Raw genomic sequence first — 25869 nt, 5'->3', positions numbered from 1 at the left:
AGATTCACACATGGTCACATGACTGCAGCAGGATGTTCATTAGATGTCACTCAGGGACTTCATGAGTTAAAAATCAAGGATGAAAGCTGTATAAGGAATTTTCCAGATCATTGAAAGGGTTGGTGACACCTGTGTCACCATGGGTTCTTATGGGTTAACAAAAAAAAACACCAAACATTGACCCGTAAGCATACAATGTGTTCTATATTCTTGTGCTGTACAAAGAAAACAGTACAAGAGGCACCGTGATTTAGTGGCTCATATAAACTTTAAACCTCTTCTGTGGAATGAATGTTCATTTAATCACTATGCACATAACTTGTCCCCTGAATGGTGAAATTCAACTCTTGTCCATTTGCCAATTCAAATTTTCTGTCAAGAGTTCAGTATTTTGATTCACAGAGAGAGCGTTATATCTGGGTTCGATATACACCTACGTCTCATGTCTGCTACCTTTTTGCAGCTATTCTACGTGTTGATTACAGGTTAAAGTCTGAGGCGAGATGAATGCAGTTGTGCTGACATCATGTCTCTTTGTCGATGCTTGCTATCTTTGTGCCCCACAGTTTGCTTCACTCATTCCAAAATGCAAAATGTGTCTTTAGTTGTGAGCCTATCAGTCTCCATGGAAACTCATTTTACCAATACTTCATTGGCGCCAAATGACCCTGTACTGTTACTTAGCTTCTCGCTGCTTTGTTTGGAAGTGTTTTCTTTTGGAGATTAAACGTTCGAAGGCAAATTGAGGTCCTGCTGGTTTTATCTCCGGGATATTGAATAAGCATATGTGGAAAATACCAAAGCGTGGTACTGTAACACATCATTTGAGAACAGATTATGATATATTTCTGTGCTTTTTAAGGTGCCAAGGATAACAACACGTGTAATACCAGGGGTACTACACAATTTTATCAGGTAGAAACAGGATGTGGAAGGTAACACCGCACATATTTGACTGCTGTTTGATTCTTTATGTGATATTTTAGAAAAAAAGAATAATCCTTCCTCCAGCGGGACATTTCCTGTATTGGTGGTCAGACATGAAAACAATGACTGTGGTTGTTTTTTTATGTAACTGTGTTTTACTTCCTGCGTTTCTAGCTGCTCTGTGAATCGAACAGTATCCGTTTTCGGGATTCCCTCTGGAATATTTAGGCTCTTTCTCTCTCTCTCTCTCTCTCTCTCTCTCTCTCTCTCCAAAATGTCCACAGATAATTGCTTGAAGGAAGCGCCCAGGAAGGTCAGCCAAGAATCCCGCCGTAGGTGCCAAAGTGAAATCTACAGGACTACAATTACTTGGACAGACTGAGGCGGCAGAGCAAAGTGAATGACAGGTAGGAAATAATTCATGTGAATCACCTGCTGTATTATGAATAACCACCTGCTGAGAGGACATAGCACGGTCAGGTATCCTCAGAATTGGTTCTGAATAGCTCTTTTTGTCATTTGTTGGTAATTGCCTTAATTCCCTTGATAATATAATGAAATTAACCTCCGAGAACATTTCCTCCTTATGGCATTTACGAGACAAGGTTGAAGTTGACATGCTAGCAGTCACACAATTATATTGAGATTATTCTACTCCGCCGCTATTTGGTTTCCTTCTTTTGATGTTGACACTTTAGAAGAGTCCTTTTCACTGCCACTCATAATTCATAATCTTCATTTTTACCAAAACATACAGTGTTGAATCCTACATGAAGGGTGTGCTTTAAGAAAATTCAGGATCACTCACATCTATTTTCTGTTTTGTGGTACATCTGACCTTGTAGTGAACAGACATGAAAGGCTGTCAGTCAAACCATCATGCTGTCTTTGTTTCCTCGTGGTTGTCGTTCTTCAGAGGAGTCAAGCAGTCGCTGACTTAAATCTAGTTATTCTATGCTCCTGGCAAAAATGCTGCTCTGTCCCAGTCTTTCTACCAAACTCAGCAATCACCTCGGGGTAAGGTAGGAAGAAGGTGAAAGAAAAAAAAGTATTAAGCCAGTTTTTGGATGGTTGTAGAATGTGATTGAGGGCAGGACGTGGTTAAAAAGTCTGTTTTTCTCTAACAAATGAGTCCAACTTAACACTCCTGACCTCTAAAAGGTTTCTCAATGACCTTTTCTGTCAAATCTTAGGAATGTAGAATGAAGGACAATGAGTTCACACATCTGCTATTAAAGTCAAACTGAAAATTTGTTTAAGTAGACATAAACTATAATGATGATACAGATGTTGTGCATATTTCTCATTGTTTAAAAGGGAGTAAAACTGTTTATGAACACATTTGTCCAGACAGCTGGTGTTGCTAATAGAGGTGCTGTCGATTACTGTGGTGCATGACTGACTGGAGAACATCATATCATTGATACAAGACATGTATTTGTTTTTTACATGGGATCACGTAGCAGTACCTATCAACCATTAGCAGTTTCCTGTACGTCTCTTTACAACATTCAACATTTGGGGAAAACCCATCGTGCTGTCAAGTTTGTTTTCACTCAGAAAGCAGGAAGCTAGTTAGCATCGACTCCCACTAGACGTAACTTTTCATTCATGTGATTTCAACACCTGCTGAGTCACCGGCAGCTCCTGCACACTGTGTGTTTACCCTGCATTATAGAAAAGAGAAGGTCTAGCAAATATTAGCCTTAGTCTTTCTACCATGGGTCCAGATGTGGTGATGGAAAATGACTAGAGCTGCAACAATTAGTCGACGAAAATGAACCAGCAACTATTATGATACTGAGATAATAATTTTTAGTAATTTTTTAAGGAAAAATGCCAAAAAAATGTCGGTTGCAGCTTCTCAAATGTGAGAATTTGAAGCTTTTATGTGTCATACATGATAGTAAACTGAATATCTTTGGATTTTAGACTGTTGATCAGTCAAAACAACATATTTGAAGACATCCCCTTTGGCTCTATGAAATTATAACAGGCATTTTCTGACATTTTATTGAAAAAACAATTAACAGTTGGCAGATTAACCAATAATGAAAATAATTGTTAGCTGCAATCCTACAAATGACCACACTGTCAAAGCAAAGGGTCAGTAAGGGGTAGTCCTGTTACCTTATGTGTAGCTCCAGATGTGACCTCAGTGTTGTATGTTTCTCTGAGATTCATACATAGTCTGCTCAAAACTACCCAGTAATCTGTTATAATATATATTCATATAAGTAACTATTTTAAGTGCCTGCTAACACAGACATTGCACCAATCAGATTTCAGTAAGACATTGTTAGATTGTCAGAACCAAAAATTCCTGTAGAATGAAAATATGAGGCGTAATAAGTGGGGGGTGGGGATACTGGGGGCTATAAGTTTTAATCTTTTTGTAAAATTCTAATTTCTTATTTTTCAATATTACAGCTTTGAACAAATTGGTACAAACACCAAGAATATCCAACTGACTTTAAGACTTTACTCTTCTCTCGGCACGAATTACTGTTAATTTCAGATGGACTTTAAGCTCCAATTTGCAAGTTTGAATGTGCTGCGTGTTTTATCTTAACACCTGTAAATTACAGCGTAATTTTTAAAAGATTATTGTGATTATCGTATATTTGTTTTTAAATGAAATTACAGAAAATATGACAGCAAAAAAAAAAAAGCAGAATCAGGGATCTAAATCTGAAAAGACTCCACCACCAAAATTCAAAACACAGTGTCGGAGCCTGCTATCACTACCAGACTGAGTTAGTTTTAAATATTCCTGATGCCCTTGAAGGTTTGTTTTCGTGAGCAGTGTTTGTAAACACAGCAGTAAACATATTTCATTTCATAATGCTTATTTTTCATCATGATATACATGTATTTTTATGGCAAAAAAAACCCCTCACTGACGCTGACAGTTAAAACTGAGACACACATCAAATTTAACAATGCCAGTTTGTGTCTCACTCTGTCGGCATCTCATACACCCGTGTGTGTGTGTGTGTGTTGCCTCAGATGTCTGTGCATGTTGTTGACCGCAGTGTTTAGAGGAATTTCAGACGTTTGTCCGTCTAACCACCAGCTGGCCGACTGACTCAAACCCTCAGCAGAACATCAAACATCACAGTATCTCGCTGCTTGGCTCAGTTTCACATAAACAGATCAAGGGTACCACAGTGTTTTCATTCCAGTTGATATGGAAATGTCACATCAATTCAAAGAGAACTTCTGTTTTATTCATGTCTAATATCCTTTTACTTCTGACTGCCTAATACGGACCTGGAGGAGCTCTAACCAAACTGCCATAAAGCAAAAAGCAAAACAAGCTTAACTGCAGGGTGTGTTGTAGGATGCACTGCACATATGATTGATTTGCTGCAAAAAATGTGCACTTTTGAATTTGCAAGTACATATATTACTAAAGATTTGTGAGGAGAAATATTTAGGTATCTGTTCAAAAGCTGTTTCTGTGCAAAGATTTTTCTTTTCCTGCTTTATAACAATTATATCATTAGTTTTGTGGTATATTATCCTCTTGCCAATCCAAAATGATGATGTGTTCAGTAGGAAGATGGTTAGGATGATGTTGCCAACATGCTTTTTTTTACAATGAGAAGAAAATATATCTGCACTTCTTTAGGAGAATAGGAGAATAAGGAGAATAAATGTGATATCTGCTACCCTTCCTCTCTAGTTGTGATAAGAGCTGCTCACTACTTTCCAAACGGATGTGTTATTTTAACAGATGTTGGAAAAAATGAGAATATCTGATGTCTCAGCTCTTGGCATTGTAATTAACTGCTATACCTTTTTTTTAATCTTTCTATTGAAGCGCTTACTGTTGAGGTGTTTTTGGATTTTCCGCTGATGACGTTTGAGCTTATGTTAGTGATGGTCGTCTGGCTATCACAGATTTGTTTACTCCAAAATCATAAAGTATTGTGTTATGCCAGAGGATTTTTTCTCCTCAGAAACAACCTAGGAGACACCAGGTCTTAAAATGGTCAGTTCACCCAAACTGCAAAAAGGACAACGAGTAATCAGGAGCATGTTTCTGGAAATAAAAATTGAGTTTTTGACCACTACAAACAAAACTCCATTGACTGCCAATATATCGGGGTGGCAGGAGAGAACTCAGAGATAGATATACCAACATTCAGCAAATAAAACCCAAACTTTCTGCATGACTAGATACCACTAGAGGTAAGTGGAAAAAAAAGTGGATGAACTGACCCTTTTAAACAGTATCTTAAATGGACACGCTTTCATAAATATAGCGTCAGTCACTTGTGTATATATTTGTGTATAAAATGAATATTCACGTTTGCATTCTGTGACTTCTTTTTGGTAATATTGGTTGTTTTGGGGGTAGCAGACTGTAAAATAGCAACTTTAACACCTTGTAAGGTCATATTTGAGCTCATCTGTATGTTACTCACAGCCTGTTGCAGTACCAGGACTGGGTGGCGACTGGTTCCTTCCTCCAGGGCCCCGCTTAATGTTTTCCACTAGTATGTTTGGTGCCACACCCTATATATCTCCATTCCCAATTATACATGGCTGAAATGGGAAATTAGCATAGGGCACATCATAAAAAGCCTGATAACAGAGCTAATACAATTACATTAGAGTGATTAAAAAAGGTTAAATAGGTGATCTATTACATTGATCTTAAATGCATTCAAACCTAATTTAATTTAACAGTGCTATAATGCTGTAGTTAAAATATGTCCTATTAGTGTTTGGAGCCTGCATGTATAACGATTAATTATTGAATAATTGTTCATGCATTTCAACACTGGCAGGCTCTGAAGGGTGATTTATTTTCTTCAGTGGCTGTACAGAGATAGGGCTTAATTACAGTGGATAGCCTTATCTCCCCTCTCTAATCCGCTCTTTGGAGTCTCCCGCGTTCACGCCATCTAGTCGTCGATATCATCAGACTGTTGGCAGAGCCAGACAGAGAAAGTGATCCCCAATTTCTCTGTCACATTAAGGCTCATTCATGAAGTCTCCGCTGTGGACCTGACTTAAGAGCTCCAAAGTGTGAGGAAAGGTGTTGGAAACCTCTCCCCCCTAGTCTGAGATCATCACCAGCTGGCACATTAACCACTTGTGCTGTCTTTGTCAGCTGGATAGAGTGAGGAATACGTGGTAAGATCTGATCAGATAATGGGCTCGGTTCCTTGCCAGGAGCAATTTGTTGCAGATATTCTTGCACTAATGTGGGAAATGTGCTTGTTTACCACGTCACTAGGAGTACAGAACTGTATGTGGGTGTATGTCAACCAAATACTCGCTAGATAAGACATTTTTTGAGCCGCGAGTGCATGCAGACAAATATCTGTTTTGACTTTCAGTTGACCACAGGGTCGACTTGATGATTCACAATCAACCACAGCAGATCTTAATCAAGGAAAACTCACAGTTTAATTATAATAGTTTGATGGAAGATTTCCACCACACTTGGCACTAATAGTTGCATATATTAAATAAACTGGGGATCAATGAGATGTTGGCAGCTTAAGGGACTGCGTTTTTGAAGTGCCAAGCGAGATTGAGATCAGCATGATTTGACTGAGCTACAGTACTGAGAAGCTAAAGATACACCACTGCAACAAAACATTAAGAAAACTTCACAGTCAATCAAGCATTGACATAGAAACCTAAATAATAGTTCACTCAATTAAATTTCCATGTATGTTTGGTTGGTTTTGGTCTGTTTTTCATGGTTTGGCCCCTTAGTTCCTTTTGAAGGGGGAAGTTTAATGCTGCAGCCTACAATGATATTTTCTTTTTCATATAGCGTTCATCCAATGTTGTGGCAACATTTCAGAAAGATGTTTCTCACAAAACCAGGCCCATAAAGAAACGGTTTTCCCAGTTTGGTGTGGAAGATCTTGACTGGCCTGCACAGAGCCCTGACCTCAACCTCGTCCAACACCTTTGGGATGAACCATAATGTTGACTTCTTACTAGGCCTTATTGTCCGACATCAGCGTCACTAATGCTCTTATGACTGACTAACAGCAAATCCCTACGTCCAGGTTCCAAAATCCTGTTGAAAGCCTGAAGCCTGAGATCTACAACAATTACCAACCCTATCACAGAAAGTTGATTTTGACTCTCCAAAACCCCTGAATCATGATCAATGACAAAGTTGTTAAAAATCATTGTTTCAATAATATCTTCACATGACAACTCGGGGTATGGTTAAGGTTTGGAGTTCATAGCACAAAAAAGGGTTTGTATACCCAAATCAGTTAGATTGTTACTTTTATTTCATTTTATACATCAAACTTGAGCACAAAATGCACAGATGTTTAAGCTCTGCTTTCTTCAGTGTGCAGTAGTCCTTCACTTTCATGGTTGGTTCATTCTTAACTTTCCACCAACAAGGAGTGTAATTCAACTACAACTTTGATTTTGTTTTTGGTGCAATGTTCTTTACTTTTACTAAGGTTTAAGTTAGGTCACTAAAACACTTGGATAACATTAGGAAGGACTGTGGTCATGGTAGAAAAAAGTCTGTTTGGGACACAAACTCTGGTCTCCTCCTGTGTTGAAAATCAACATTACATGTAAATCATGAGGGGCATAATCATCTAATATGAACATAATTCCTAGAGATACTGGGCTGACAGTTACATATGGGTGTAATCTCCAGTTGTCTTCATGCTTTTGAGAATATAATTTACTTTTTAGGATTGAATACATTGAGATGATTTAGGAAACGATGCAAAGCAGTACAATTATTGCGGTTTCAATTAGCTGCTAGTTTTGCCACCAGCTGAATACAGGAATTCTCAGGTGTGTACTGTATGTAAGAGGATAAATCTGTCACTTTTAATTAATGTTACTTGACCCTGCACTGGGGTAACAGTACCTTAATAAAGGAGTAAAAATCTGAGTAAAATCTAGAAGTCTAGAAGTTAAAGAGGACCTATTATGCGCATTTCAGCTCTAAATTTTTATTTTTGGACTCCACTAGAGTAGCTGTGCATGATTCAAAGCTCAAAAAACTCCTTATTTATCTTATCTGGCCCTTTATGCAGCCCCTCAATATACATAGTTTCTCTTACACTCCGTTTTAGCTCCTGTCTCTTTAAGGCCCGCCTCCCGATGAGCCCACTCTGTTCTGATTGGCCAGCTTTACGTATCAGAGTTATGTAACTTCACTGTCAATGCAAACCAAACATGTCCGGCTTTGCTGTTTCAAATTAAAAGCTTTTAAATAACTGACTACTTGGAGACTTTTATTGTGAATAATTCACAGGAAGTAAAAACATGTTCCTCACTGAATTAGCGGAGCTTCATTAGCGGTGCTAAAAACCAGTCGAAACAACAACATATGGAGCTATTTGGAGCTATTTGTTCAGCGTATCAGTTAGAAATAACGCAGGGAGGAAGAGTACAAGCAGAAACAGCCACAGTGATGATGATGTTTTATGAAGAGCTGCAGAGAACCAGCACACCTCCAACAGGTAAACTACTTATTTTACTTTGCTGTGCTGTGTAATTGCGTCATGGCTACTTGAGCTGTGCACATTGCAGATGTCCATATAAAGAAATCCGTCACGAACTGACGTCAGCTCGGGCTGAAAGTAGAAAAAACCGTCGGAAACTGAGTGTTCAGAGCAGTCTGACGCTGCTGATTTTTGCTCTCAGGGATTACTGCTACATACGTTTACCTCATTATTTGACATGTCGGCCACTTTTAACATCCGACATTGTGACATTATATATATGTCTGAAAATAAGGAAAAGCATAATACCTCCTCTTTAAATAAAAGTCTTAATCTTCTGAGTAAAAAAAGAAAAATCCTACCAAAGCAGTCCTAGAAAGGTGGCGTGCATGGTTGATGAAGTGGAATGATATACATTGACTGTCTTTTTAGTCCTTCCCTGTCTAAATGCTTTCTGGAGTGATGAGCACAGCGCCGGAGATGCTCAATATGCTGATATCTCTAGAAGATGACAGGGGAGGCTGGATGTTCTGCTGTACTTTCATTGGCTGAGTGGGTTGATGTTTGTAAGAGCGGCAGGCAACTACGCCTTGTGACTAGTTCGGGCATCCTAGACATCACAGCCGCTGCTGTGTTCACAGTTTTCAGTGACCGAAGAGAAAAATGTCAAACTGAATGCACCAACGAATTCACTCCTAAACTGTCATGCTGGTGTGTTCAGGCTCGGAGACAGCTCTACCTGAAACTGACACATCTCCCAGTGCAAAAAAAGAATAAGATAACTAATTAGAGCAGAGATCCAACATAAATGTTTAATGAAGAGATAACGTATCACAATGCAGAATCCTGGAATAATATTTCTTTTTTGTCCTGACAATGTTTTTTTTCTTCTTTTTTTTATCCTTCTTTCACATGTTTAGGAATGTTTTTAATGTAAGTTATAATATGTCACCAATTTCTCTTAGTCTCTTACCTAGATTCCTACTGTACATGTTTGCACATTTCATCATTTTTCAGCCAAATAAAACATTCTTTTTGGCTACAAGCACAATTCATATTAACAGAACGTTTCTAAAATCATGTTATATACAATTTTCTTTACATTAAATCTTAACCTACCATTCAAGTGGAATTTTCTTTAAGGTTGAATATTATATATGTAGGTGGGTAGGGTGGTATATGATCATCTAATTAATGAGAAATCCATTATTCTGATAATGGATTTTCAGTCAATAATTACGCCCGATAATGTGAAACCTTTTTCTTACAATAGCTGTGGTTCTTCTGTCAGTGTGAATGAACACAGAGAGTATAATGTAACGTCACAGATGAATTCATATTAATTACATCGCCTGTCAGCACTTAAAGGAAGAAAAAGATCAAAAAGAATGTCAGTAAAAATTGCTTTTCTTACATAAACTACAATTTGCTTATTAAAAATTCAATTGGACCAATGTGACCAATGTTTTATTAAATAGGTGAAGTAGTGATTCTAAAAAGTTAACCTTTATTGTCCTCTTTACATTTGTGCAGTAATTTTATTACGTATCATATCTACATCAATCACAACAAACTAAATAAATGTTTTTGGCTTTTTCCATATTGAACCTTTCTGTAATCTCCTTGCACACATCTGAGCACCCTGTCAACTAATTATTAAGTTACCTTTGATCTGTAACTTTAATTCACACCTTACCCCTCCTTCCATAATATTTTAATTTTACTTTTATTACTTTTTTTTAACATTTAGGTGCAATAAGTCATCCTTTCGCCCGGTATGCAATCAATATTCCACCCAGAAAGCTGATTCCTGCTAACTGAATAGCGTATACCAGCACCTGATGTTACAGTGATGGTAATAGCACTGTCAAGTTTGACAATGTGGAGAAAGCAATACCATCATTCCCCATATTCACTTTTGAAAATCTCATTTTGCTTTCATCTCTTCACTAACACAGAGCTGTCAACATGTAATTCAATGAGTGTCACCAGTGCACTTGAACGTTTTTCTTCGTCTCTTTAGCCAGTGGTGCTCGTGCCATTCAGCACGACTTCACTTCACTTCTGTTGTGTTTAAATCAATGTTACAGCCACTTTAGTTGGTGATTGTAGTTAATTATAATGTGATACATCATCTCATCTATCATGTTAGTGCGAGGCATTTTTGCTTAAAGGTCTTGGTTGTGTTTGGGGAACATTTGATCTGAAAGTGATGTGTTGATGTTTACAGTAACGCCTCGCACAATAGCCGCCTTTATTCAAAGTTGTGGATGAGATGGGCTGTCAGAATGGAGGAAATTGCAACCAGTCAGTATCTCAGTCGTTGTATTATGAGAGCGCTATCTTCTGCTTCCAAAAGCAGTCAAAGAACAAGACTCAAACACAAACATAAACCTAAACGTATACATACACATAGGCTCATCCCTCCCCCCAGCTTTACACTCACTGTGAATTGAACCTCAAGTGGGCGCAGCCACTCAAAAGTGTGCTCCAACCAAGGTCATCCACACATTAGAATTCATTCATTTGAATTGATCTACTAACAAATGTCGTCTGTGGTGTCAAAGCCTGATGTATCTTATTCCTCTGTGCCGTAGAGCGCCATTGTTGTCCAAAAACTATTAAAAACACATCAATGAGCCACACCGCTGCACTGGTCGACATGTTCCTTCATTACCATAAACACACATACTGTAGTTTATTTTGAATAAATCCCATATACACCATCCTGCTGCCGGAAATACTCACTAGAACACCAAATGTGTATCAGTCCGCCGCTGAAAATAGTCCCCAGAAAAGCACTATTTACTCCTTTCTGAGGGATGTTTGCTACTAACTACAGAGACCAGCTGTTTTTGGAAATTACAGAGCCTTTTGTAGAAATGAAACTTTATATTTATGAGATGTTTTTAAAGATTTGCGTCTTCTGTTGGAACCAGTTTGTTTGGGACCGAGACCCACAGACAAGGACCAAATAATTTCACCTCTAGGTCCATTTCCTAGCTGTTCTGGAGCAGATTTAGTTTTCCAAGTTGTCAAAGTAATGTAGGGTAAACTTCCCTATTAAGCCCACCAAATCCGCTTTTCAGACATTTTTAATATATAATGCTCCAATTTAAGAAAGAACATTTTCATTAAAATGAAATCTCTCATTTGAGATGTCAATAATTCATTTATACCAATTTCTAATGTTTTTATTGTTTAATTTGTCAAAATATGTCAAAAGTCTGGCATGGGCTTAATGGGTACCTAATGTACCTTTATATGGTGCGTGGGTTTAATAGGAAGTTTACCCTAGATGTTCAAATCTACATTTTTAATTTTATTCTCTGAGCAGTCTAAGGAAATACTAGTTGGCTTAAAATCAGTCTTGATCATTCAGCTCCTGATGCTAATAACAATCATGTTATATGATCAAAAGCTCTGGAGAAGCTACTAAATGGACCTTGAGGTTCGACTGTTTTGTCTACTGCTCATTTAAATGATCAAGGATGAAACATGGACAGTTCTTAAAATGCTCAGAAAAAATAAACAAATTCTAACACTTATGCTTCAGTGTCACCTGGGCAAAACATGTTGATGATGAAGATCATACGATATAATCAAAAGCTTCAGAACAGCCCCTTAAACTGACCTTGAGTTGAGATTATTTAATCAGCTGTCTCATCTATACAGAGAAATGGCCTTTTCATGAAAAAATATAGACTAACAGTCATGTGTTTCCTGAGCACCAATCGGTAAAAAAGACAGAAAAGCAGTTAAAAAAATACATTTAGATGCAGACGTTTTCAATCCTCAAACAGGATTTGAGTCACCTGTTTAATCTGTTCTCATTTTTCTCCTTTTCAAAAAGCCTTTTTTTTTTTTTTTTTGCTTCTTCTTCTCCAATTCTTTACCGCAGATCCAAAGATTCAAACGGATCATTTACATACAAAGGGATGATCCCTCTCTCTCAGCCCTAGAAGTGATGGGAATTATCCGGTGTAATGCTACTTGTGTTGTTGGCTTGTTGTACCATAAGACGTGTGAACAACACTTCAGTTGTTTCCAAGTAGGCCGACACTACAGTCATTTTCATCAGCACTCTTGTTCAGGTAATGTTCCTTCAGGCTCGCTGATTTCAGGGCTTATCTTGTTAAGAGCCCCCTGCTTTGCCACAGATCTGAGCTGCTGTCAGAGGCAGGGCCCCGCACTTTTCAGGACTATTATTGGTGATTGTAGATTGACACTAATTAAAGTCATTGATGTTTAAAATCAAGCGCCACACGTCCCGCTTGTTTTGTCACAAAGGCTCGGATAGCTTTTCAACCTGGCCCCGTCGTGTAGTTATCATGTCATTTGTTTTCAAGCCATGTGGAGAAACTAGCATGTGTGTGTCACTTCATTAAAGGGAGAGAGAGAGAGAAAAAAGATGGTGGGAGAGCTCTGCTTGAGGTGTTTACATTTTAATTTAAGCAGGGGCATTCATTTGCTTATGGCAAGGTGTAATACTGAAGCTCACTGAGGCAAAATTTAATCTAGTTTTTGTTATAATGAAGCAAAAAGAGAGAGGAAAAAAATATCCAGGAGTATTTATAATGCATCTTCTCTTCTCTTTCACCTGACTGTAGCGACATAATTAGTGTAAATGCTGACGAGCGTTACCGCTATTGTTCTTCACACCTTTATTTATTCTCCTCCTTTTATTTTTGTTAACTACGTCTGCATACTTTCAGCTACAGAAACCATTCAAATATCAAAATGTTCATCTCTCCAAGGACATTTATGCTATGATTTCTTCTTGCTAATATATTCCAGTGATTGTATATACATTTTTAAAAATATTAAAATTCATAATGGACAGTCTATGTTCCATGGACAGGTGCTTAACATATTAAAACATGGTACCAATAGCACCACCATTTAGTGTTTTACATTTGGTCTAATAACTCAGGAACCGTGAGGTGTTGCAAAACAGTTTTGCACAGTGCGTTCCTTGGATGATGCCGATTCGTCTGATATAGGCCACGCCCATTTGCACCTGGAAAAAAATTTCCGCCATTATGGATTTTGTTTGGTAAACACATTTTTTTTGCTTCTGTTGGCACATATTTCATCTAATCTTCACCGAACATGGTACATACCATATCTAGATGACCTCCAATAAAACTTATGAGTTTTTTTTTTTGTTTTTTTTTGAGTTTCACTTAGCGTTCATTTGTAATTGGTTAAAGTTGGTGCTTCTATTCAAGGCGGGAGCTGTCCATGAATGAGCAAAAACAAGGAAAGTAACATAAGTAATTTGTAAAGTACTTTTACAACTTCACACTTGGATCACACACGGCTGAAAGCACATAGGATATGAAAATAAATCAGTTTGCATGTTGACTGGTCTTATTTTTGTAGCAGTGGCAAATGCTTTAACTTTCCAAAGTATCCTAGTTTAAATCTCCTCAGAAGATACGGCTTGCACGCACCCGCATGATACAGAGACGAGGCTGTGTAGTAAGAAAAAAAACCTGCTTCACCCCGCTTACATGACATGTCGCGTCTGGTGTATTTCAGCAGTCAGCTCCCGTGACGGCTGATTGGTCGGCTTCAGGAAGTTTCCTCCAGCTCAGGAGGCTACGTAAACAGTGGTAGTAGGATTTCTTTTTCTTGTTCTTTACTCGAAATATAAACATCTCAGTATAAACGTCCTCATTTAGTTTAACAAATGTCAAAAATTAGTGGGACTTTACTCATGTTTGAGTAAGGTTGATGACTTCAAATTACTGGTTTTGTCCGATTTGTCTGTCTCACATTAGAGAAGCTGGAGACAGAATGCTGACTGATGAATGATTGATTATCAAAATTGTTGTCAGTTAATTTTATACTTGTTTTAGCTGTAATTTAAATCATTGAACTATCAGGGATGTTTATAAGAGGCACTGACATCCTAAACCTTTTTTTTCTGATTTTAGAGTTTTCTGCAAGATGTTAGTCTTAAAAACATTCACTGTTTATTTCTCTCAACAGAGAGAACGATCCTCCATCGAACTCAATAAAAGGACCTGCTCCTTATGTAAACATGAAGGTCTCATTCCAAGATAATGTAAACACAACAGTTCTTATTTCCAGGTGATTATACACTAATTAAAACATACTATGAATATTCAATTTCTCCCAAGTCGCTAGAGATGCCACTAAATTCTACACACTGCACCTTTAATTCGAAGTCCGGCTACAGCTGAAACTGACAATAAGTGGCTTCATACTGTTTGAATATTTAGTTTCATAGTTAATGAAACATTCATGCTTTAAAATAGCCTGCTGGATGTACTATATATATGTGTTTGTTACAGTAACTAGGTTACTGCAGTGCCTATAAATGTGTTGTCGGCTTTCCTGCATTACCTCATATCTCCTGCTCACCTGTTCATGTAAACACGATGTCCCGACACCACCGACTGTAGCCACAGACACAGGAAAAGGCCGACAACTAATAATCAAAAATTTTGTTCTGTTGTTGGAAATTTAAACAAGATGGACACATTTTATCGGCTAAATCAGTCAATACTGTTTTCAATTAGCTGCTCAGAATCACTCAAAGGACCTTTCTGAGATGACTTAAGGGCCAGTTTCGACCCAAGGACCACCATTTGAATAACCCTGCCTTAGGGTATAATGAATCGACAGCCTTTGATTTGAGACTTTTCCTTCAGTAGCTGCACGCCAGCTCTCACCTCCCTGATGTTGAAATAGCTTTACGGATGCTCGATGCATGTTCCACCTTTTATTTATGGCCGTAGTAGCATCTGGCTGGCAGCCACGGCCCCCTCCATCCCCCCGCCCCCTCCCCTGCTTAAGATGCAGTGGAGCCTCTATGGGTTAGGAGGGCCAGCTTTATCAATCTGCTCCCTTCCGGCCCCCACGTTCCCCAGTGCGGTTAATCACTGCCACTAATTAGTGCTAATTACTCATCGCTGCCCGGGAGAGCCCCCCTCGCTGGCTCACACTGATCTGAAGGTCCTCTGTGGCACCCTGCTGCTTGGCATTCCTCAGGTATGGGAGGAGGTGCAGGGACGTGGGAGGTGCTGAGGGTACGGAGGAGGCTCATCTTTTACAATTTACTTTTTTTTTTTTTTTCTTTTCTTTTTTTGGGCAGCATTTTTTACTAAATCAAACACATCCCTGGCGTTTAGCCTCCGGTGGCTGCAGGTAGAAGGCTACGTCCCTGTGGGCCTGCAGGGCTGCAGCACCGCTGTAACCGGGCAGACTGGTTTCCGCTGGTCTGTTTTGGTCTGGCTGGTGGCCTTGTCTGCATGCACAGCCCCGGCCAGGTTTAATGAGCCAGCACCTTTTTGCTCCCTCTGTCATTAATTGTCTGCGGCCATGACTCTGTGGGTTACGTTGCGTTTGGCTGATTTTTTTTTTTTTTTTTTCTCCCAGTAATTTTGTTTTAATAGATTCAATTTGCTTTCATTTGCTTTGTATTGATTTATTTGTCCTGCTTTGTCTTGTCAACCATAGAAACCTATAATTTCTCACAAAAGTTTGTGAGAAAAAGGCAGAGGAAAAAAAAACTCATTTAATTTGTTAATATTGAGCGAGTTATTAAAAAGAGGAGAAATGACAAATGATGTTGATACGGTGCGCAAGTGAGGCTTGACTAAAGCTGAACTCGTTTCTCGGGAAGTAAGAAAACCACATGAAATATAACGGATTTCAGATCAGATGCAAACAGTGAAGCTTCAGCAGGTTGAGGAGATGGTTTAGTCTGACAGGTCACGCTGCTAGACGCGATCATCTGATCTGTCAAGATTTAAACCCACCAAAAAAGAAAAAATACCTCGTTGATGTCTCATAAGGTTATGTCATGTTAACATGAGAACAACAGTTTAGACAAAGAGATTGAAGATGTGTCTAAAATACATCACATTAAATGACAGTATAGGTCTAAAATTCAGCTGGCGAAAAATTACCTATAGTTCCATTTACGCCATCTAGTGACTGTAATAATGCACTCTAATGTACTACTTTCCAAAACTGTTACAAAGGATGTAAAATGTTACTAAATATAAATATATATAGTATTTAATACTAAAAATAATGACGTTTAATGGTGTGACAACGCTGTGGTTGAGGTCTAGTTAGGTTTAGGCACAAAAACCACTTTGTTATGGTTAGTGAAAGATTATGGTTTGGGTTAAAATGATCACTTGAAATGGGATAAGGGTTAGGGGTTAGGATTAGGTTTAGGATTAGGGTTAGGATTAGGGTTAGGGTTAGGGTTAGGGTAAGGGTTAGGGGTTAGGATTAGGGTTAGGATAAGGGTTAGGGGTTAGGATTAGGGTTAGGGGTTAGGATTAGGGTTAGGGTTAGGGTTAGGGGTTAGGATTAGGGTTAGGATTAGGGTTAGGGGTTAGGGATAGGGATAGGGATAGGGTTAGGGTTATGTAACCTTCAAACACCATTAAACCCACCTCCTCCTAATAAGGCAAAAAAAAAACATCTCATCAAGTCACCTCATACTGACATCATCTGAGCTATGTCACTTCCCCCGGGGTCATAATTACTCCGGCCACTAGATGGCGTGAACGTAACTATAGGTCGTTTTTTTTTTTTTTTTTTGCTGGCCTGAATTTGAATCCTCTACTGTCGTTTTTTTCTTGTGAGGACGAGCTGCTGGAATAGATTGCTTTAGCCTCTGTCAGAGGGACGCGGAGCGCAGCACCGTGTGTCACCGGGAATCAACGAGAGGGTAAAGCCTTTACCTTTCACTGACCTCCAAATGTGAAGTGTCCAGCTGTAGTAACTGTGACAGATGAAGCAGCCACAATCATATAACACACACACACACACACATAAAAAAACACACTGGAAGAGTCAGAGAGATGTAGAAAGTCAAAAAAAAGATAAAAGATAAGATGCTTTTGCCTACTCTGCATATGTGTAATGCATGCAGCCCTTAAAGATGGATGGACGGTCCTCATTCTTCCTTTTGTTCCCGTTAAAATGTTTTGTTGTTGTGTTTTAATTCCCTTATCTGAATTGAGGGTTTAAGTATAGAGGCTTCCATATGTCGAGGAGATTGCAAAACCATCTGAAGCAGTTATGTGATATGTAGACGAAGTACATTTTAATTTGACTTGCTTTAAAGTTAACACGGTAATGGCGAGAGATGTAGAAATGAACCCATGAAGCAATGAAGTAAATATATACGTGGTGGGATTTTAATTCATTGAAGACATTCTGTATGCCAATATATTTCAACAGCATCAACATGTCTCCAAGCAGCCAAACTCTGAAAGTCATTTTTGAGCTGAGTTAATTGATTAGGTAAAAAAAAACCACAACATTTTATGATAGAAATTTATGATATACCTTAATATAACTTTTTATCAGTAATTGGGTCCAAAAAAAACAAACTTTCTTCACACAAGTGTCAAAAATCTGCCTTTTCAACCTGTTTCTGACCAACCTTGTCTCCTAGAAACTACTACTACTACTACTACTTAATTGTTTTCCCAATTACGCTGCGTTGACAACCGTAATCACTGCCTGCATTATATTTTTTCAAATGAATGAAGCGCTACATTTATATATTGCTCTGAAGATGGATGGTTGGTGTATAAGATCACAACAAATGATATTCAAGACTATTGATTACAATAAGTACACATTAGTATACAAGATAATGAATTCTATAATATTAATTGAGAAAACCACATGGAATAACAAACTGTTACTGATGTAACAACATAATCAGGAGTTTGACACAACCAGAATGACTTTGTGTTTACTCAGCAGCTGAACCGAACAGACCAGACGCATCGAAGCATTTTCTTATCTTTGTGATATTTGTGACCAAGGCCGAATAAAAACTGTACAAGCAGGTGAGACCATTGAATTGAAAACACGCTGTTTATGTGTCATTACTTTGCTGGAGAATGGCAGTTTCTTTTGAAAAGAAATCTCAGTTGCAGCCTCTTGAAGAAAAGAAAGAAAAAGTGTCAGAATCAGAAACATTGCTGGATGCTAAACTTCAGACTTCATACAAATGACAGGATGACGTTCTCTTTCCACACCGATACCCTGATGGGTTTTTATTTTCCTGATGACAGGAAGGTGAAATTAAGTTATGGGTAATAACTTTTTTTTCAGAGGAGCTCAGACGATTGTGTTGACAAAGAAAGATGTATCATAGTTACACGTGTCAGGACATTTTCGTAATGAGTTAGTCTATATTAGCCTGTTGGTGATGTACTGGGAATATAAGATACAGTAGTATTGTCGTCACTGTCATTGAATCTTACAGAACAAGTACCTTTGGGCACCTCAGTTACACTTTTTCAGCCTTTGGGACCACATGGATACACATATGGGGTTCAAATCACAAGATCGTACATGAAAAAAAAGAAAACAATGAACTAGAACAGTTGAAAGAACAAAGACAAACGGACTTGATTATTATTTAGGACGAAGCCTCAAATCAGTCCAAACCAGAGATAGATTATAACTTTACTGAACTACTGTACTTGTATTTTACTTTGGGACTTCCATTTTATTCAACGTTATACCTCTACTCCACCACATTTCAGAATGAAATATTGTTATTTTTGCTATTTGACCTTTTTTACAGGAGCAACTACTTACATCAAAAAGACTCTTTAGGATCTTTAACCTCTAATGTAAAGCAGATTTCTAAGAATTTAAATGTCACTTATGACTCTTCTCTGGATTTTTCATTTCACATTAAGAGGTGAGAGTGTCTCAGATCGGCTAACCAGCATCTACTGGAGCTCGACTTTAGACCCTTAAACAGGCAGAAGTGGAAAACGAGTTGTAAAAAAATAATTTAATGATATTACTTATCTCATTTGCACCTAAATAAAACATCTCCACACATTTTTGTTTCCCTGATCATTAACATTACACATACTAGTTTTTACATTGATTTGATCATTTCTACTGTGTCTACCACACAGTTCTACCAATCCAGTTCTATCAATTCAACCGATTCTAAAAAGGTGCAGTTTGTAGAATTTAGTGGCATCTAGCAGAACGGACTTGGCAGAAATGGAATATATTATTCATAAGTATGTTTTAATTAGTGTATAATCACCTGAAAATAAGAATTGTCATGTTTTTTTTTAGCTAAGAATGAGCCCTTTATATCTACAGAGGGAGCAGGTCCTCCTTTATGGAGCCCACCCATGGATGTATCATAAGAGCTGGATACTGGACTAAAAATGGCGCCCATTCAGTCCTATAGGAATTGCTCGCCTGGCGCATACGCCAAAAAAAGTTTCTAGCTTCCGAGTTTGCTTCCGTGTTGTGCGGCCCACTGAATATGCACAGTAGTGTTTCCCCCGCTGGCCCCGCCCACGAGCTCCCGCTCTGCCCATAGACTTTACATTGTGATGACATCACAGATTTTTAAATCGCTTTTCTCGGCTTGAGGAAAGTTTTACAAATATAAAACCTCCATGAATCAAAAGTTCATAATAGAAAGAGTCATAATTGACGTTGCAGTTGGAGGGGTCCTGTCAACAGTTTCTTTTACAATGGGGGTCTATGGGGAAAATCCTTTTTGGGCCGCAGGGGGATTTTTCGCTGCAATACCGCGAGTGGCCACTGGGAAAAATTGGCTGCTAGGCTGAGCGGCGGCACCCTATCCAGCTCTTATTATACATCCATGAGCCCGCCATGTTGAACCACCATGTTTCTACAGTAGCCCAGAACGGACAAACCAAACACTGGTTCTATAGAGGGCCTTTCACATTTTTCGCAAGTTTCACAGCCACCGTAGGTTCTCCTACACACTTGGAAGTTGGGAGCAACCTCACCGCTAGATGCCACTAAATCCTACACACTGGTCCTTTAAGATGAAGGGAGTCTAACGCTCTGGAATAGTTTAGCTCTTACCATCAGATTATCCAGTTCAACCAAACTTTAAAAAAATAAAATAAAGAAAAAAACTTCTCAAAACTCACTTATATTCCTTCACTTTTTTAAACTGATGTTTGCTGTTTTTTTTTTTTAAAATCAATGTTGTTGTTTGTTGATATTATTTCTGTTTTATTTTCATCATCAAGCTCTATTTCTTTCTGCAGCACATAAAGAAAAATTTGACTGTTATCAAACTGGAATACGTACTAAAAAGCACATTTAACAAAAGCAGTCAACAAATCCTCTTAAATAAAGACTGAAAGGCTGTAGGCTGAAGACAAAGCTTATTATACCTCCTCTTCTACATTCACCAAGTACTTCATTGTGTTCCCCACTTTATACTCCTTCAAAAGTAAAGTAGAGCGGCATCAATGAAAAATAACTCGATGAATTCCTGGGAAAGCAAAAGATAAGAATACTTCACTGAACAATGTCGTGTCCATTAACACAAAGTACCATGTTACACCATATTCTTCTACTTATTCAGTACATTATTAATGAACATTTTCTTAAACATACAACATACAATTTCCTTTAAGATAATATTTTTTCTAGGTTGTAAAGATACATCTTGTCACTATCATGCTTTTAATGTGAAGCACTTTGTAACTTTTGTTTTTGTGAAAAGTGCTTTATAAATAGATATTTACTCACTTACTACATTAAAACTTGAAACACAAATGCATCATAATAATAAACAAGTCTTGTAATATATAATAATTTACCTGACAGGATAATTAATACTTTAATTCTTTTATTTTTTGATATATTAAGTACATTTACTATAGCTGAATCATAATTCTGTACTTTAAGATCACTGGTCCAAACAACCTTATTGAAACCTTATTGTCTGAATAACATGTTTGTTTGTTGGCTGCTGAAAATCTAAATAAATGTACTGTATCAAATTGTTATTTCCAAAAATTGTCAGAAGACGCAGCGAGAAAGCGAACCTGTTATTTATCTCACATTCAGTCCGAGAGGAATACAGTGTGCTGCACGTCAATACACATCCTTAGATGAAGCTAGCCTTATTGCACTGAGCTGTTTCTCTGCAACAGTGCCCTTAAAAAAGTGCTCAGCAATGCTTCATGCATGAATTGTTGCTTTTGCTACTTTGTGCTTGGGCTTTAAACTGAGACTCCAAAGCAATTTTTTTTTTCTGAATGAATTACTCTCAACGGAAGATGTGGAGCCTCTTTACTGTTTGAAAAGACATTTATTTCTTGTCAGTATGCCTCCCTTGAAAGTGTATTCATCTTTCCAATAATATAAATTCCCTCAGCACAAACATCGTTCATTTAACCTCCGAGATTCATTCAGGTTTATTTTTAGAGGGAAATATTCATCGTTGAAACAGTGTTGATTTTCCACAGTCTAGTGGGTTTTATTCTGCAGCTGCAGGTATTCCAGCTGTATGTTTCCTTGGAGTCGGCACGAGAGCGAGAGAAAAGGTTAGAGGTGATCTCCTGGATACTGGCTTTCAGTTCGTTTTAAATATTCAAGTCCAGGGACAGGGATGTCATCTCCGCACGACTAGTACTCCGTTGTCAGACGTCTTTAAAGTAGACTTTCATACATTCTGTGTTTTCTTCTCCTCCTCCTCCTCCTCCTCGACAATATGAGGTGTGTGAAGGTCAAGCCTCTGATATTGCGCTGAGGAAGGTGTTATTTTTTTAATCACCCAAAGAAATTCTTTCAATCAGAGTCAGTAATTTAATTATTTTTTCACAATTGAACTGAAAACGAGGTCAATTTTAGCAAAAAAAAAAAAAAAGCTAAATAAATAAATCTAACACAAAAGACCTGAGACAGTAGAGAGCAGATAGCAGCTGCCGACTTTTCAATGTCAAACTAACTAACTATCGGTACGATACTTTGTTTAACATGTGTTACAGTTCCCAAACTGCAGATACTCAATCTGCAAATAATGTGTTTGTCACTACATTGTTAACTTCTTTGTGTAGCTCCAGAGTGGGGATGCAAATATATGCAGATGTCCCCCCCCCCTCCCTCCCCTCCAAAAAAAAAAGAAAAACTCTAAAAAGCACCTCCATTTAAGAATTAGCCTGGTAGAAAAGATGACACATTGCATTTGTAAATTGGAAAATAACATTTCAGCAAAAAAAAACCCCAAAAAAACAGCACGAATGTCACAGACACGGAGGACAACATCAAACAAACTGTAATCTGTTGCTTTTCGCCAACTCTTAATTGACTTTTTGTTCGCTGCACCCCTTTTTCTTTTCCCTCTTATTTCTCAATTCACAAGAAATATAGCCATAAACCTGAGGCAACCCCCCCGCCCCCCCTCTGTAAAGCCAAACCTAAAGGCCATTCTTATTCATTAGACGAGCTTGCGGTGCTGTTGGCTGTCACTGCCACCGAGGGGCCTGTCCATGGCTGCAGCTGACATCTGTTGGCATAATGTAGCGTCCAGGGCCGTGATAGGCAACAGGAACTGATTTATAAGGTTCTCTGTTTAAGTGGGTGTCTTAAGGTAATTATAAACTGGTGGGGGGGTTGCTACTAATTGCACCTTCCCCTGATCTGTAATGAAGGCCAAACAGCGTGAATGAGCCCATCCTGCGCGTCTCAGGCACTGGAGGAGCGAGGGCAGCTGAGCTTGACCAGTTAGTGTTGGTTTAGCTCTGGGCTGGAGCTCCTCACCTGCTGTTATGGCACGTCTTCAGCCAATTTCTCTTGAGTAATTAACTGTGATGCCACATATGGCGCAATGGTGGAAAAATCTGATCGCTGGCGGATGCAGAGGAGTCGAAGAAGAGAGAGAGAGAGAGAGAGAGAGAGAAAAAAAAAAACTAAACACCGGAACCCCGCGGTGACCAAAGCTCCAAACACCCAGCGCGAGAGCATACCGTAAATGGGATGACTGGAAAATTCTTTTGACATGCACAATTAAAAACAAATGTTGTTTCCACATGACACAAATGAGTGTAATTAATCACTGAACAAATGAATTATTAGGGAGATTAGAAAAAGAGGTAGATTAAGTACACAAATGAGGCTTGAATTATTAACAGTATTTGTATCAGTTGATTAAGATGTTATAGAAAAAGAAGCACATCTGCCAACATACAAAAAAAGTCATTAGAGGTGGAGTTTAACATGCACTACATTACATTTGAAAAGCTCCTGTAGAAAAGATTTGCCAGAAATGAAGAGCCATACATGCCATAAACCATTGTGGGCCTCTCGTATTTATCTAATATCACTCCCACATACGTTCACTTTTCATACATACACATTTATTATTATAAATAATACATGCGCAGAGGTATGTAGGGTATGTAAGATGAAAATGTGACACTATATGTATACAAAGTTTAGTGCTCTGTGTGTGAGGAAAAAAGAGGGACGTATATGTGACAGGATAGTTGAAAAGGAAAAGGAAGGTCACTCGGATGGAGCGTGAATGAGCGTCATCAGGTACCAGATACCAGGCAGCGTGGAGGGATGAGATGAAACACAAAAGCAGTATGACATGCAACTGAAAAACACCCCTAGTTAAAGCAAACAAGCAGCAGCTGTTCTCATGTTCTCAGGCATGTTTCTTTGTCTGGTTTCATACAGTAAGAGACATCCGTACAAGCACTTTATCCCTATTTCTCGAGTCTAGGACAGATAATCCTGCAAAGATTTAAATACGGTCTCAAAATTATCCATACAGCCCTCCAGCCAACACAAACAAATATATAGCTTCTCTTTGCATTTGTTCAATGCAAAGTGACTATTAAAATTGTTCAGTGTAGCAAACAGGATGACACGTAACAGCCCTAAACAAGTAGAGCACATGTAATTCCTGGATTTAGAGAGACTTGCAGGCCAGGAGCAAACTTCATGTGCCAATGAGAGTCAAGTACTACTGAATCAGTAAATGGTTGTTGGACGAAACATATAATAATATAAAACACTATCCATGAAAATGTTGCAAATTAGCAGTATATAAACGGCATTTTTAGGAGACAGAGTTCCATATATGTACATTATATGTGTATAAAGTATAAGAACATGCTAGTATATTCATGTAAGTGTATTTCTGTAAAGGTTAAATATATGTAGAAGATTATAGCAGTGTTTCCCCAAGGTTGACTGCCTTGGAGCGGCGGCGGCGGCACCGGAGGCGGGGGGGGGGGGGTGGGGGGGTGGGGGTGTTATCATATGTGGGAATGAGTCAAGAAAATGACTCATCAGCCATTTCTCCGTTCTCTGTTAAAGAGCGGCTGAGCGGCTAAAGTGAGCCTGGTCAAGTTAAGCTAATGTGTTGTTGCTAATTTCGGGGCTAACCCCCTTCGATAGATGAGTATTGTCTTTGTCTTGAGGAGCTGCAGCATTTATTAACTGACAAACTGTAGTCTGTACTGTGCATTCACTGCCAGATTGACAACTTACTGCTAAACTTAATTTTTCTTGCCCCTTGCACTCGCACAACTACACACGCACATTTACACACACATACACACACACACTGCCTTATTCCTTAACGGAGCTACGCTATTCTTGTACCTTTCACATAGATGTCCTTTGAAGAACGAAGAGAGGGAGGATGACTAAAAAAAATCCACAATAACGCAGGGTTTTTGTGCTCACACAGTGTACGAGTGAAAATCATTAGTAGCCCGTTGATATTAATGATCGTCTGAAATTTTAGCAGCGGTGCTCATAATTTTGCAGTGGCGTTGCACCGCTGCTGAATGAATATAAGGGAAACACTGTATAGTTTATACTGTATGTGCTGTATACATGTGTGACAGCCTTCTGGCTTGCCATGGCCCTTGTGTCTTGCCTTGGGCTACTGTGTTTGTTTCTCCCTTTAGGTGCAGGTAGGCGCAGATTCAATTAATGCAACTGGGTGCACCTGGCCAGTCCATCCAGAAGCTCTCCCCACTGGCACCACATGTTTCTATTGGTTTTTGTTGCATTTCTCCTTGGTTTACACCTTACAACATTACACATTCACACACCACTTCAACACTACTGATCTACTGATTAACCACTTTACACATTAGATTACTACTTTGTTGTAATTTCTTTAAAAATGAATATAATTGAGTGATTTTTTGTACAACCGTTTTGTATTCTCTTGTTTTTGTCACGGCCTAAGAGCCAGGTCGTAACAAATTGGGGGCTCGTCCAGGATTAAACATGAAAATCTATTCATGTGAGAGTAAAGTTTATATATATATATATATATGTATATATGTATATATAAGTTCATGTTAGAGGGGAAACAGATTTATGTGGTTGAATGTTAATGGCAACATTTCTATAAATCCTGTAAAATGTGAAAGTTTCTGAGGTAAAAGTCTAGCAATCAATAAGCACTGCAATATATATATTTTATTACTGTGACCTTTTTCCGCGGGATAAATTACACTGTTTAGAAATGAGCACAATATGTTGTAGCTCAAAGTCATTGGTGGTAGCTCAAAAATCTGTGAGGCATTGATGGAGTATTAAAACAGAAGGAGGTGAAGCTGCGTTTAAGCACTGAATTGCAGAGGAAGAGTTTCCGTTGTGTGAGTGACACAAAAGCAAGATTAGGGGATCA

At 38.5% G+C, this 25869-nt stretch overlaps 1 protein-coding gene across 4 annotated transcripts in view; it reads left to right on the top strand.

Moving 5' to 3' along the window:
• Positions 1-25869, top strand: part of LOC137200873 (RNA binding protein fox-1 homolog 3-like) — a 505114-nt gene that overhangs the window by 157215 nt on the left and 322030 nt on the right. For all 4 annotated transcript variants that reach the window (XM_067615568.1, XM_067615564.1, XM_067615569.1 and 1 more), the window contains exon 4: positions 1212-1334. The gene's annotated coding sequence lies outside the window, so the exon portion shown is untranslated. The remainder of the gene's footprint in view (positions 1-1211; positions 1335-25869) is intronic.

Source organism: Thunnus thynnus, chromosome 17 (assembly GCF_963924715.1).
Source record: "Thunnus thynnus chromosome 17, fThuThy2.1, whole genome shotgun sequence".
Classification (NCBI taxonomy): Eukaryota; Metazoa; Chordata; class Actinopteri; order Scombriformes; family Scombridae; genus Thunnus; species Thunnus thynnus.
The sequence above is the reverse complement of the archived record's forward strand: the minus strand, read 5'-3'. Positions and strand labels throughout refer to the sequence as shown.